Genomic DNA, 15,406 nt, shown 5'->3' with positions numbered 1-15,406 from the left:
CTTCCCCGTTGTCCAAATGTTCTGTTGAATGGGAATGGGTTAATTTGTTTTTAAAGAAATACCATATGTCCCCGAAAAAACAACATTAATTTTGGTGGAAACATAGATGTATGAAAAAAGCAAGAGATAAATAGAGCCTTTGTGTATAGACACACACAGCAATTAAAAAAATAATGAAGCCAAGAAACAGCTGTGGACACGGACACACACACACACACACACACACACACACACACACACACACACACACACACTTTGCCCAGGTCCCCGAAGCTAATTAAAGGGAAGGTAGGCGAGCAGAGACGTGATAACTCTGTGAATCATGTAGAATAGTTGTAATGGGTGACCTTTTTTTCTTTCCCTATGCGGCGGGCAGAAATCTCATTTGAGAGTGAGCCATTCCAATTTGCTGCGGCGAGGCAGGTGTCAAAGTCTCAAGCAGGCAGAAAAACATCCCTTGGTGCCTTCTCCTTTGTTTGAGCTCATGTGATGCCCTGTGTGAAAATGCAAGGAGCTACAAGGTCTACTGAAACTGGGTTTGTATTTCATCTTCATGTACACATACTTCTCTCATTCTTCTTCGGCACTTTGACTTAATGTGAAGAAACAAAGAGTGTTTTCTGTGTCTCCGTGTTTTGTGTATAGAAAGGATTATGTTAGTGATCAGAGCAAACATGAGAATTATAAACACAGTCCATCTTCATTAGGCTGCAGGCCAGATATTACTGGGCTGGACAGCCTGGAATGTTTGGTCGTCCATTTAGCCAAGGGCAGGAGCAGAAGGGCTGCTGTGCAGGGCTCCAACTCCCTTTGATCCTCTGTAAGTGTGTGTGTGTGTGTGTGTGTGTGTGTGTGTGTGTGTGTGTGTGTGTGTGTGTGTGTGTGCGCAATGCAATTTCACAATCCAAGTACACCAGCTGGTCCACGTTAAAGTTCCAAGGTAACCATGGCGCCCTGCGGCTGGTGGAGTGTGTGTGTGTGTGTGTGTGTGTGTGTGTGTGTGTGTGTGTGTGTGTGTGTGTGTGTGTGTGTGTGTGTGTGTGTGTGTGTGTGTGTGTGTGTGTGATAACATGTGGTATACGTTTGGATGCGCTCCTCCACCCTTTCCCCCCTTTTGGCTTTGACTTTTAAGGAGTTTCGACACTGAGCTTTTGCCTCTATCAGGTAAACAGGATACGGGTCACTGATAAAACAATATATACACATACACAGCCTACCACCATGGGAGGATGTATGTGTATTCCCTAACCACTGAATACCTGGGGTTGGGTCACCTAAAATAGTTTCCTATGTATCGCTTTCAATTGAGGTTTTTAGTATCGCATGGTCTAAATAGTGTTTGAGCAGCTCTGCCAAGACATATCTTTGGTGGAAACATTGATACAGGGAATATATACAAGACAGGAGTTAAGTACCATTAATACAAGAAAGAGTCCCGTTTCACATGATCTTTGTACCATATAAGGTAAGGAAGCAGAGTTTGTCTTACAGTAGATTTAAAAACATTTTAAAACATCAAATATTAGAATTAGTAGGAGTATTATTGTGGAATAATAGTATTTTGTGACTATGATCCAACATGTTGTGAACTTGTGTGTTATTAAATTCCCTTCCTACTCCACACTAGTATCTGTGTAATACTACAAGCAGTGTGTATTACTGGAAAGAATATAGAGCAACTACAATGTGCAACAAGTTGTATTATGCCAAAAGAATTAGAGATGAAAATAGATATAGGGGCAATAAAGGGTTAAACTTACACTCTTGGTGAAGTGAAATATTTGCAAATTATCTTTATATGTATGTGCTAAGATTCCTTGCTACCTAAAAAAACACATATATTATTGCATGAAGGCATGTGTGTCTGAGGCCTCATCCGCCATACATTACAGTACATCGATAACAAATCTACTATAACAACAAGAACATTATCCATACTATCATCTTTCATTGCCTTACACAAATATTTACTTTGAAACATTGATACATCACAACAGGAACAGCTATGTTCTGTAACAAATATGTATGTGTGGCAATTAAAAAGGATTCCAGAGAAGGTCATATTTTCTTTGAGTGTTAGCAGGGTCGCCACAACAATTGCTATTGTAACAATGGAGTTGGACACAGACACATGTATTCATATTCATATCTGAGAAATGCTAATATTTCTAAAGAAACACCCATATACATAACCACACACATTGAAACCATAGGACATCAAAACCCTTATTTCTTTGAGAATAGCTCGTAATAATGCAGCAATGTTTGATCCCCCTTACAATTACAGTCCATTCTCCCTGTCTTTCTCCCTCTATTTCTATATATGTGATTGGTACGGCTGTGCAGGTACCATGATGATTCAGATGGGAACAATTCGAGAGGATTGGAAAACAAACAACCCCTTTAAGTCTGCAAAAGTCCACCCTGCGAATAACGACGGTCTCTGTTTACATCTGATTACCAGCTCTCCGTACCGAACCGTAGACTCAAACAGAGGGTTGTGAGCTCAGGGGATGTTCACATTTACTATTCAGGCAGTCTAACTGCAAAACCAGATGATAACGACAACATCACAGTTACACACTGGAAACAGATTGTTGAACAGCAGACACTTTCAAGGGGAACATTTTTTTGTTTAATTTTTTTCTCCTGGAAATGATGTTATATCAAAAAGGTTGCGGATACTTTGTTTGCTAACCCTAGAGTTAATATCTTTGTATGGTTTTCAGACATGCATAAGTTGTTTGTTGCATGTGTTGGATCTGAACCTCAAAGAACTACTTGTGCCTCATTAGTCCTGAACAGTACAGTGTGTACATGCAAGTTCAATGGGCTAAATTTGTGTCTTCATGCATCATGCTGCTTCCTCAGGTATAACTGAATAAAACGTAACCTAAAAACCTAGTGGTCTACCCAAAGGATGCCACTTTCAAAGCACAGTATTCACAAACATACAATACCCCTCAATCCCTGCTTTCTACTCCTTTTAGTAAACAGCTTCTGCCTCCTCAATGGCCGCAAGCTTTCTACAATGATGAAAGAGCTTTTAGGATTTATACATTTTACATTTTAATTGGAAAAGGTGCCCCTTTACGGGCTTTTAAAATTGTTTTATAATAAGAAAATGGTAAAATCACAACCATCAGAGCTATTTTGACACTTTGAGATCATCATACGCACCTCATCACTGACAGAAAACGCGCCACAGATGTTAACTAAACTCCTCACTGACATCCATAAAGATGTTTAATCTTTTCTTCGAAATGAAAAATCATCCTGCTATCAAGCTGTCCACTGCAGAGAGAAAAATCTAATGAAAATATAGTGCTACATATTGATAATGATATTCTGTATCTTTCTATCCCCACCTAATCAGAGGTGGAATATGGCGCAGAGTCTCCCCTCTCTCCTGCCATGACAGCCACAATTCATCACAGCTTTAATTTAGTCTGTTACTAGGGTGTCGATAGGACGAACACTGCCTGGCGACCCTCTATATCACACACATGCTCGTCCACACACAATTACGGGGCAGGGTGTTGCATGTTCACACACGTCCATGCACAGCATGCGCACTCTTATGACCCTTATTGGGAGCCACCTATCCCCTACATCTCATCTTTGTTACAGGTACACACACATAAAGGTACGCTGTCTCACACACACACACACACACACACACACACACACACACACAAACACACACGCATAGCACCTCCCATTGTCCAGGAGAGCTATCTGTTGTGTGGTTGGTTGTGGTCCTTAGCTCAAGGCCCTTCTCCCTAGATGTATCATCAGTCATTTAAAGCAATTAAGCACTTCTCAATGAGAATAGCCCGTACTTCCTTGAGCAAGACGGAGAGGAGCGATTCACAAAGCCATTTTCTACAAAATCCTATTAAAGGTGGGGAAGGGGGGGACGAGGCTGAAGACTTAAAATGGAGGGCTTTTATTTAAGGACTATGAGGTATTACAGGCCAGATTACTCCTGGCTTATGTTCCTAGTCTGGGAAATTACATTCCCACTTTTTTTCTGGAGTGCCCAGGGTTTGGAGTCGAAGATGAGAATCACCTTAAGTCTCTCTTGTTTTTCACTTCTCCACTTCAATGGGTTGTTCTTGTTCTTGTTGTTGTGTTTTGCTAGAAAGATTTCTGTTTTTCCACTTTTATTAGCACCTACTGAGCTTTTAGATGCCTCACGGGGGGTGTTTTTAGGGCTAGGGTTTATGTCAATTCTATCCGGTTCCTTCAAGTGAAATTACTTTTTCATTCCAAGATCTACTCTTAATTATTGATAGCAAGGGAAAGACATGAGTATGAATTTCATAGGATAAAACAGTTGTGCTTCAATCTCAACAGGGTTTAAAATCATACACCATATAAACACCGCTGTGAGTCATCATATAAATAAAAACACCAACAGAAAACCTGTCTTTGTTTTGATCATGCTATTCATTCACTACCTAAATGACTATGTTTACTATGTTTTTTTTCCCTTATTACGAGAAGACCAGCCCGACAAAGCCAGACTAATTTGCAAATGCGTATTAGTCTGGAACCTTTCAGTTCATTTTCGATTTGCAAGAAGCGTTATCTAACGGCGCAGACCAAAATGCCTCTGGACGTAATTGGATAAACCTACAACCAGTCAGAGCAACAAAACGTGCGACATAGCGCTGAAAGAAACATGGTCTGAGGTTATTGGTCCATTTTTAATCAGGAAACAAAATAGCGCCTGGTCAGAAACGTTTACAAATTACAGCTAAACAGTGCAAAAATGTATTTCTGTAAACATTTGAAGTGGGAAAATACCCAAATAAAGTAACAGAATCGTGATTCATATTTGATCAGTAATTCAAAATCAGCAATTTGCTTCTTTTCGTCAAAAATAGTATTTTTTTCAAAGTTTTTCAATGGTGGCAGACTTGTTCGACTGTGCGAAACAGCCTCCCTTTTTAATTACTTCAACCACTTTCATAAAAAGGTCGTCATTGCATGTATCATTGCATTGCACATATCCAAAAACCTATTGATATCCAAGTCTATTTTCATAATGTATTAAAGTAGGTGTGTTTTTCCTTCCAACCAGAAATGTGGGCTTTTCATTTGGGTATGCATCTCCACCCGAGCCTTACTAAATGTTGGCTAGTTAGTTTGAGGACAACGCACAGAGCTGACCATAAACAGGCAATACGCCGTGTGTCACAAACAGCAGTAAAAACCCCAATTGAGATGCATATTACGAATGCGCTGTACATGTCTAAAGAGTGCTCCTAAAACAAAAATATATATAAAACAAAAATATATCCTATATCCTATATGTCTTAATCAGAAAATGCTACATTTAGCCAAACATGCGGTACAAATGGCTTAATTTTGTTTAATGGGTGGATAGTATGTATAAAAAATAAAAAATAAACTTGACAGTGCACATTTTGCAAATATTTAATATGAACATTTTGCAGATACGCTCAATGAGCATTTAGTCTGTTGAACTTACTGAAAGGGTATCCTAAGTGGCATAATATTTCTTAGTGAAATATCACACATCTGGACAGGAGAGACTTGGCCGATTAGCCAAAACTTCAGTGGAGTCCTTTGGGAAATGCTGGGAAATGATATGACATGGTTATCTCCAACATTTTTCAGAAACTCTGTCTCACTTTTAGCCATGCGTCCTCTCTATATGATGAGATATGAACATTTTTAATGCTCGTTCTACCTTTACAGCTTATGAAGCTGACCTGAAACACTTCACTTGTCGTGTATATTTTACAGATTCCTTGATCATTCATATCACAACCTTTACCAAGATCACTGAAAGCACAGAGATCCTGTTAAGTCTTTATCCTCTCCCTCGATCAGCAACTGTACAACCAAAGGCTCCACTGTTGGCCTTTTTTTTTTTTAAACTTAGGGCACATTTACTATATGACTCGCAGCCAAGACAACCTGTCTTCACCTTGACAAAAGAGCAGAATACATTCAAATCACTGAACAAGTATGTATGTAGGTATGTGACTCACAGTATGTGTGAGACCACTGATGTATATGACTACGGACATTTGTGTGTGCAAACTCTATGTATGCACTGTATGTGTGTGCTTACCTTTGCCAAACTGTAAAACAGGTTTGGGGTTTATTTTTGTTATGTGAAAGCAAAGCTCAGTGCTGCTGAAACAGACATCTGCAAAGAATAGACCTACTCATTTGGCGTTAATCAAAACAGCCTGACTTTATTCATGTAGCTGCGGTGATCTGCAAGCCTCTGGCAAGAGCAGAGAGAAAGAAAACACAGATGTGTGCACATTACACACACACACACACACACACACACACACACACACACACACACATTTAAATAAAAGGTCAAATAGCTTTATCAATAACTGTGGAAAATGTGTTTTGTGAGGAGAAGGAGCAGTTGATCTGACAGTGGCCACCGCCCTGATGAATAACCGCCAGGACAATCAATAGGAAAGAGGAGTTGAGGTGGAGTGGGGGAACGTTTTGTCATCCAACGGTACACTCCAATATCTAAGCTCATCCATCAAAAGGCAGCAATGGCACTCCGTCCTCTGCTTTAATTGAAAGCACACTGAAACAAGTTATTTACATGACGGGATGGATTTGAACGGGTGCACGTCAGCTGGCAGCTTTGCTGTTGTGTGCTTGCTAAATGTTTGTTCCATGAGCTGACGCTTGACTGTCTCTGAACACGGTTGACTGTCAACTAACGATGGAAATGTAGACAAATAGTCTTGTATCAAGTCAAACACAAAGCAAAGAAACAGAAAAAGGGGTATTGTTTTTATATATAGGTGTGCATTTTAAGTCTTCTATGTATTCATCGTTGGAAATGAAAAAGCTGCCTTCAAAGAACAGCAGTGTTCATAATCCTGTCAAATAGATCATCATAAAATAGCAATATGTATAAAAAATGAGGACAATTTGAAAACAAAAAAAGCTCCTCATTGCTTAACTTCTTGTAAGAAATAAAACAAACCACAGGCTTGTGGTTTAAAGGCAACTAGGCATCTTTTTTATTGTTCGTTTTCAAATATGTCCTCAATTTTTTTTTCTCCTTTGGCAGCATACAGGGATTGAAATGAGACTGGCTGCCTTTGGTACTAAAGATGCTATAGGGTTTAATTTAATTTGAATTCACATATGGTTTAAAGGACGCCTACTGGGAATCTACTTTTGACTTTGAATGAGTTTTTGGTTTGTGCTTCTTTGTTGCATTTAGCTTTGGATGTAAGCTATATGCATGTTACATTTTGGTCTTTGCAGAACGTATCACTCCATGTGGACTTTTACACTCATTCCAATATCATATCACACTTAAATCTATGTAACACTATGGAGACAGGAAATTGTAGTGTTTCCTCTGGTCAGTTTGCTCTCAGAAGTTGTACAATCAATAACACCCAGCTGATTTCTTCTCCTTTGGGTCCATTCCACAAAGTGAGTATCAGATGTTTTTGGTGGTTGCCTCAAGTAAAAAAAAATAAAAAATACAATTGCTGTAAATATATCTCAGTCTTGCCAGTTGCTACTACTTCTCATCTTCAGAGTGTACAAACTTGATTGATTTGCCAAAATATGAGAGAAGTTAACTGTTATATTCTTCACTGTTTCATGTAACTAGATTGACTACAACGGAATATAACCCGTTTATTAGCACAATAGCATGGCTAACACCAACAATGGAAGCTAAATTACCCACAATCCATCAGGTGTATCTCACTACGGAATAGCCCAAAATACACAACATTAAGTGCTGAAGTAAACATGTCAGTTTGTACAGTAGATGAGGAAGCCAACCTTTTTTCCCAAATCATCTGAGGATCATTTGTTTCAAAGTCACGGAAGGTCTTAAAAGAGCGAGTGATGTACTGCTCTGTATCGTGTTTGCCCTGGCTGACCTGCTCTGAACTCCAGATGCTACTGTGTGTCACCATGTCATAGCCAGAGCCAAAAAGGCCAGGAGGAGGAGAGACTGTCTGCCTGGGAGCCAGCTAACATCTGTCGAGCATATTCACATGTGTAGCAGACATACAGAGAGACTCTTCAGACCACACTGACTCTACACTGCAGCGCAGGGTTCCAGCGCCATAGAGACCGAAAATGTTGGAACCAAAACAGGGACTGTTTTTAGAGTTTCAGCAGACACAGCCAAGGCCAGACAGGCTAAGCCAACACTTATTCACACTATGAGAAACCCAATTTCCCCCAAAAGCAAAAAATGATCTTTACTTTAATCTTGGGGCCACAACTGTGAATTGCCAACTGGTTTATATACAATATTCAAGCAAATGACTTATTCTTACTATTTAGTGCTGTGAACATGTTCAGTTGGCCCTCGCCCTGGCAAATTACCCATGGCCCTATTATGAGAAAGTGCCGATTGGAATAGCTTAGAGAGGGGCCAGGCTTGCCTATTAGCAGGGGGTCCAGGGGGAAAAAGTCAGATTTTGACTTTTCTTTCTTTCCTTTTGTGCTTCCAAACCAATAAAATAAAGCACGGGTTGAAATATTCCACAGCTTTGGCTCTTTGGAACTTAGCATTTATAGATAAAACAGATGCTTCTGGCAAATGTAAAGGGTGAAATTTACATCCACTTAATTCCAAAATGTTCTAAATACTCTTTCCGGTTATTGTCTGTATCCACGCTGGGTCCCGGTTGACAGAGGAGGGACTGGGAATGTACTGGGAAACCACAGTGAAGCGGGCCAGCCAAGTTCAACAGGGAGTTCAAGGCTAAATCAATGCATATTTCCCTTTTAGTGGTGATGAGGCTAGCCAAATGCACACTCTTCCCTCTACGCAGGATCTCAGCCTAAATTAAATAGTAATTGGAAGAGTCTCGTCCATTGCTGGGTATGAATTTCAAAAAAGATAATTTGCCTGCTTTTCTATCCCACAAATTCATATGGTTGAATTTCTTCTGCCTGCCCAAATTCATTGTCAAACTTATTAGCAGGGTATGGCTCTGAGCCACTGTTTGTTTAAAGCTGCTGCACTCGAAGGCCTTTGCAGACTACATGAGGAAACCTTGGCCAGCTCTTCTAAATATGTTTTTGCTGAAGTGTCCAGATATATTTTCTCTACGGTCAGAGCTCTAGAGCAGCCTTGGCCCGCTTTGGCTTTGTACATGTGTTAATGCTGAAGATGTTCAGTTATTTTAGCAGCACATTTGATAGTATGTTGACAGATGTGATATTCTGGCGAAAGCCTGCGTCTTCATAGCCAATGTGCATTGTTCTGGTTTTAGTTGCCTCTGGGGTTTGCAGCGTGTTAAACATACTGTCTAATCTAAGTACTATATTGCCTTTAAATATGACAGCCATTGTCTGTACACATTCACTACTAAAACTACGGTTTGAAAAGTGAGTGTTCACTTGCTTAAATAATTGCTTGTATAGGCATAGTTATTTACATGAAGAAAAAGAACATTGTTGATTTAGTAAGGAATTCAGACAGTTGAAAAATGAGAACCAATGTTTTGGAGGTTATTAGCCCTCATCATTGAAACACATCTGCCTGGCCTAAGGGTTTGTGGGGTAAATGAGCCTTGACGATTATTTTCATAAAAAGCAATAAAGACCAGTAATTATAAAAATGCCAATAAGAATTCATCTTTCAAAAATCTATAAAGCTATTAAGTCCTTAATTAAAAAGATGAGCGGCTAAGTCAGAGAAAATTGCATTTTCCTGCACAAGCGACTGTGAAGCCTCATCTCATGTTTGTTTTGCAAATTCTTCAACAAAAACATTAACTTTGAAATATTAATCCAATCTATGGTATTGATAGGACTCTCCCATTAAAAGGCAGAGGCCTGTACTTTAAACATATATGCCTCATTAGCCACACCTCGGCTGCAGATCCAAAGGGTCATTAAGCCTCCATCTTGAAAATTACACATTCAGACACATATACACACCCACAGGCAGATAAAGTGGCCGCTGTAACTTCCAACCTGCTACAATGTGTAAAAGTAGTCCTTTCCCATCAGAAATTGTGCCCCTAATGAGCAGTGTATTATTAGCACTGAATTATTTATTTTAATGCATACTTTTTATTAATCCCCAGTGGGGAAATTACAATTTACAATCTGTTGTTACACACAGGCCTGAAATGAACACACACATGCTCAGGTCCTTTACATGCACTAATGGAGAGATGTCAGAGTGAGGGGGCTGCGACTGTCTGTGACAGGTGCCCTGAGCGGTTGGGTCGGGTTCGGTGCCTTGCTCAAGAGCACCTTGGCAGGAGGTGAACTGGCATCTCTCCAGCTCCCAGTCCACACACACACACACCATTGTTTTTATCAATACGTGATAAACCGGTCGACCTGAAGCTTCTCTGTTACTGTCTCAGTTATTACTTACAAGAATGCCATTTCCCCAGTTTAATAAACAGTGTATCATAATGAATTGGCATCACTGGAGGTACAATCATTCCTACAAGGCCAGGTTTGAATTATAAATGTTTACTTCTCATTTTTCCAGGATTCTGAAGCATTCCGATGTTCACCACTCATCTCAGACTGCTACACAACGTCTTGTTTGCACAAGTGTGTGTTTGTGTGTATGTACATCTCGCTCTCATCCTAATGTTTTGATCTGGCGTGTGTGTTCACAGTGGACATTAGGCCATCTCTCAAACCAGTAATGGGCTTTGACTCCCCAGGGTTGCAGTGAGATGGCCACTTCTTACATTAGCCAGTCAGGTATGACAGCGCCACGGCTTGCTTTCCCCCCGGCCAGCCTGGATAAATAATAAATGAAAGTGGTATTTCAGTCCTCCAAATCATCCGCAGGGTCAAGACTCCCTTCTCGCAGTGAACTTTGTAAGATGCGGCGAAGCGCAGCAAGATGCTAAAGGTTAGCGTCTCGGACAAGACAATCGTGCATTCGGCCTGCAAGCACAAGTAGTTTATAAACATCCACCACAATATCCACCCCCCAGTCTGTTCCCTCTACCTATGTAGGGGAATGTGGAGACATACAAGGAGGAAAAGTTAGCATTCTCACAGAGCATACATCTGCTGCTAAACTGGCATTTTGTATTGATTTTTCCCAAAGCCTATGATTTTGAATGCTTGTAACAGAAGATGAGGTAAATATCATTTTATTTGCTCAAATGGTTTCAGATTGGATTGGAATGAGATGAAAACGGTGGAGACAAGCTAATCTAGATGCGAAAGCAGCAATTGCACATAATTGTCTTCAGACCTGGTGCCAGAATATTTTACCGTTGTTCTAAAACTGTCAAGTCGAAAGACCTAGAAATGGATTGGAGTAAGTGAAGGCACTTTTCCTCAAGTCTTTGACATGTTTTACCCTCTGCTGACAATTTTTCACTATGATGCAGTTGCATTTATCCACTTGTGAGGAGCTCTCTTACTTCAGCTGAAAGTATCAGTTACTCCAATGCAAATGACATCCTTGACACTCACAAAGACTATCACTTTCACTCCTGGGCTGTAGTGGACTCTGAAAAATGTCAATACAATTTCAGACGTCAGATTAGCATTGGATCCGTTTACATCTGGAAGGAATAAAAGATAAAAACTCCCACAGCCTCAGCTCTCCACTGTATTCACATTTATTCTTAATAAAACAAATCATCTATTGATTCTCGTTGTTCTTTACCTCAGCAAAACTGACTCACAAATCTCCCTGTAAGCAAGCAAGTTGCGGAGTCGAGTTAATAACCACTGTTTATAACCCCATCACAGACAGCCATTCAGGTTCATTTTTGTATTTACCCTGGAAGGTGAAGTTAACCTTCAACAGCTCATTGTAGCCAGAGGAGAGTGGCAGAGATTAGTGTATTGGTCATAGTGATGTGACTGTGCATAAAGTACATGACAGAACCCAACTGCATGGACAAATACAGCTATTTACTACAAATCATCTGCAATTGGATTTGGGGCTCACTATTTATTTGTCTTAGTGGATTGTAAAGAAACATATTGTATACATGCTGTTAATTGTTTCAACTTGTACATTGCATCAATTAATCCAAGTACTTGACTAAATACGTTTTGTCCAAAAAACCAGCAGATAACTTCTGCTTTCTTTCTGCCTGTTGGCATATTGCCCAACAGTAGCACTCATCTGTTCCAGTTTTCCTTTTCATCCATCCATCCATTCATCTATCCATCAATCAAGTGGGCTACTAAAGCCAGAAACTCATCAGAACAAAGCAATCAGCCTTGTGCTTTCATTAGAGGCACATACAAAACAGTGTGTGTTTGTGTGTGTGTTTGTGTGTGTGTGTGTGTGTGTGTGTGTGTGTGTGTGTGTGTGTGTGTGTGTGTGTGTGTGTGTGTGTGTGTGTGTGTGTGTGCGCGTGTGTGTGTGCTTATTAGCCGAGGTCAGCTAATTATTTGGCCAGGCTAATGAAGGTCAGTGTGCTTGTCTGTCTCCATGCTGATGGCCTGTACCTGATTGAGATAAGTACTTCTCTTTAACCTTCCTGCCATCTGTCATCTTGATTAAGAGACAGTATGAAATTAACTGCACACCTTTCCTTAACCTGTTTTATACCTACCTACATACAGTATATTCTATACTATTGTATTTTCTTTTGCATTCAATACCACAATTGTATAAACTATCGAAAGCTCACAATGTTCGACTGAATTCAAGTACATGAACCACAGAGATATTAGTCACATTAGTCTTCTTATGAAATGCTGTAGACAATCATGCAGACTTATATACACTGAATGGAATTTACCACTAGATTGTATACAAGTAGGCACACTTTCTTGTCACTAAATGAAGTACATTGTCATCAATTTTCAATATAGAGGTCTAAAATACATGGTCTGCAATTATCTATAATGGAAAAGAACTCTGATGCCAAAGGTACTGCTCATATATATATATATATATATATATATATATATATACCGGCTTGTCACAATAGAACGTGTGTGCACAGAATGGTGCTATTATCATGATGGATGGGCCAAACCAAATTAGCTAGATTTGATAATAACAGTTAAATTACACATCCACTTACCTGGATGCTTAATGAACTGAAAGCGACGTTGTCTATTATTCTTGTATCATGCATGATTAGCACTCTGTATGAATATGTCGAGGCCGCCTTAGCTGTCGCTCACTCCAAATCCATGCAGGACTCTGCTATTGTGTGTGAGGAATAGGTTATTGTTACAGAAACAGAGGAGATCTTGACTGCCATTTAGAGAAGGACAATTGAAATTGAAAAGTTTGATTCCAAGATTAGATAGTGTTCATCATATAAAAAAAAGGACAACCCCCTTCTTATAAAACGATTGCTAACATGTAGCAAAATCATTTTGAATATTTTATATATATACACACACATATACATACATATACATACATACATATACACACATATATATATATGTATATACACACATATATACATATATATATACACACACACACACACACACACACACACACACACACATATACATATATATATACATATATATGTGTGTATATATATATATATATATGTGTATATGTATATGTGTGTGTGTGTGTGTATATATATATATATATATATACACACACTCACACACACACACACACACACACACACACACACACACATATGTTGCTACTTAGTCATTAAGTATTATGAACTGCACAATGATGTGAATTATTGTGTTTTGAGTCATACCTCTGTTATAATAAGTATGTCATTAAACATGTGGATGAAATAAGTTCTGACCACATAGCAGCCAAAAGTGTAACTGATATTGATTCTGATGTGAAATTCATTAAACTATGTTGCATTAATATTCTGATATGGAAAACTGCTGTATCATGGCTCTTGTTTACAATTCAAAATAAAGTTGCCTAGTCAAAACCTTGTAACCTTTAGCTCTTTTTGCTTCATGCAATGAACATGTTCATGCTTGGTATTATTGTACACATTATGAACAACCCTAAGGCTTTCTTTTATCACTATTAGCTTTATTTAAGAGTGGTTTTCCTACCAAAAGAATCACAAATTTATATATATATAAAATTCTTATTTTTTTCTTCTAATTTAGAGTGTTAGTTGCAAAATTCTCTACTTTTCTAGTAAGGAATTGCTCCAAAAATTTCTCCTCCATCAGTCCTAGTCCCTCTTTGGCTACCTCTGCAAGCCCCAGTTCCTCGGCCGCAGCATCTCTAACAAGCAGCGGATACAGCGCTGGATTACTGTAGGCGTTAAATCAATAGCTGCTGGTCTCCCAGGCACAGCTATAGATTATGAATCAGTGTTGGTGAGCAGAGCGCCATGGTGGCGAAAGGGAGTAGGGAGACAGAGGGAGAAGTGAGAGACTAATAGAGGAAAAAGGAAAAATACTGATTGGTTGCATCAAAATGACGCACACTGCTGTCGTATTATCTTAAATATATTGGCTTTGAATAACAATTGTAAATTGGGAACGGTACAATTCCACTTTGAAATCTAGAAAAAAAATTATTAGATTTAGCTACTGATAACTGTACCTTCATAACATTTACATAATGATTAGACTATTATGTAGCATCCTCTATAAATGAAGGATACTAGCAACAATAATTTGTAATTTCACACAGAAATATGGGAGATGTGAAGTTTTCAGCAGAGCCCTGTCAATATCTATATAACTGATCTACGGCAACAAAGCCCATTAACCTGTGCTGAACTTTTGGTAATCTCTGCAGTGAGCTCCACTGTTTCCAGCCTTGGGTTTAATTCAAGGCCCTCTGAGTCCTGTTTACAGATGGTATCTAAGTGGCTTGATTCAACTGCCAATGAATATTGGCATGTGTCTACACCCCATAGACCCTGCTATTAGGGGTGGAGACCACAGGGTTAGCCAAACACAAACTGAACATGACATCTCCCTTGCCTCTGCAGGTCCAACACACACACACACAGCCACGTACATACACACACACACACACACACACACACACACACACACAAACACCTGCATGTCCAAAGTCATGCATGTACAAAAAGTGAAAAGAAAACCTGTTCTTTCATGCATAACCTATATTCTCACAAATATGCAAGCACATATTTAGAGCTCAGAAAACTAAATCATACAAACACATGTGTCCACACGCCAACACATGCAAACAAACTCCACACGCCAACACATGCAAACAAACACCACACACACACTCTACAACCTTGCTATAGGGCGGGTTGCTAGACCCATACTGCCCCCTGGCTCGCCTCGCCTCTCTCTGTTTGTCAAGCAGCACAGACGCCTGAGGAATAACTTGTCTCCCACCACAGATTCAGGGTCAGATTACCCTGGACCAGCTCCCTAACCTAAACCATTAGGAGGATAAGGAAATATCTGTTCTAGGATCAGTGGCTAGGGGGCTGGAGATGATATT

The sequence above is a fragment of the Sander vitreus genome, chromosome 22, assembly GCF_031162955.1.
Source record: "Sander vitreus isolate 19-12246 chromosome 22, sanVit1, whole genome shotgun sequence".
NCBI lineage: Eukaryota > Metazoa > Chordata > Actinopteri > Perciformes > Percidae > Sander > Sander vitreus.
The sequence above is the reverse complement of the archived record's forward strand: the minus strand, read 5'-3'. Positions refer to the sequence as shown.